This window comes from Chiloscyllium plagiosum, unplaced genomic scaffold (genome assembly GCF_004010195.1).
Source record: "Chiloscyllium plagiosum isolate BGI_BamShark_2017 unplaced genomic scaffold, ASM401019v2 scaf_12894, whole genome shotgun sequence".
In the NCBI taxonomy this organism is placed as follows: domain Eukaryota; kingdom Metazoa; phylum Chordata; class Chondrichthyes; order Orectolobiformes; family Hemiscylliidae; genus Chiloscyllium; species Chiloscyllium plagiosum.
In genome coordinates, this window is record NW_025213872.1 from 13,438 (window position 1) to 14,311 (window position 874).

General features: G+C 47.4%; 1 long non-coding RNA gene across 1 annotated transcript in view; it reads right to left on the reverse strand.

The window, feature by feature from the left end:
* Positions 1-589, reverse strand: part of LOC122547738 — a 5,762-nt gene extending 5,173 nt beyond the window's left edge. The window contains exon 1 of the long non-coding RNA XR_006311079.1: positions 511-589. This is a non-coding gene — a long non-coding RNA (uncharacterized LOC122547738). The remainder of the gene's footprint in view (positions 1-510) is intronic.
* Positions 590-874: the final 285 nt, after the last annotated feature.

Here is an 874-nt window from a genome sequence, read left to right on the forward strand (position 1 = left end):
TGCCCATCTCCCCACACCCCTTCTCCATACATCTTAAGCACAGGTATATCCACCTCAATCCAAAAACAAAAGGACAGCAGTAAAAAAAAGGTCCCAGACAATAACTAACTGACCGATATATTAAATAATTCCAGTCTTACGTCAAGGCAGTACGTATAAAGCCGATAACCACAAAAAAGGGGTAAAAAGTAGCATTGTTTATAATGCTGTCCCTCCTGTCTTCACCCCGACTCGATTTCTTTAATTCAGAGAATTCACAAAGTCCTTCGCCTTTTCTGCTGAATCAAAATGATATACCGTCCCTCCATGAGTGAAACGCAATTCGGTCAGGGACCTCAAGGAATATTGAATGTTCAGATCCCTTAATTTTCTCTTAACTTCATCAAATGCCCTTTTCTTAATCCAGGCTCCTGAGAAGTCCTGAAAATATATTATTCTTGAGCCTTTGTGCATTAAAGCCTGTGGATCTCTTCCCAGTCTTCTTGCTGTTTCAATCACTGTTTTTCTAACAATGCAGGAGGCGCACTAGGACCACGCGGGGCTGCGGGTCCGACCCGGACCTGCGCATTTCGATCCAGTGGGCCCGCTCCAAACTCAATAGGCCCAACTCCAACTCCAGCCCCAGGAATCCAATCAGGTCTTCGCCTTCGTCGCATTCCGGAAGACCCACGAGCTGTAAGATATTTCTTCTACTTTAATTTTCCAGGTCGTCCACTTGCTCCTGAAGGACCCGAACCTGGTCTTCCAGCGTTTGGATCCTCCCTCCTGGGACCTCCGCCGCGGTCTCCGATGCCACGGTCCTCTCCTCCGCTGCCTATTCTCTTCGGGCCAACATTTGAATTTCCTGCTCCATGCTTTTCCAGCGTGGCAGATA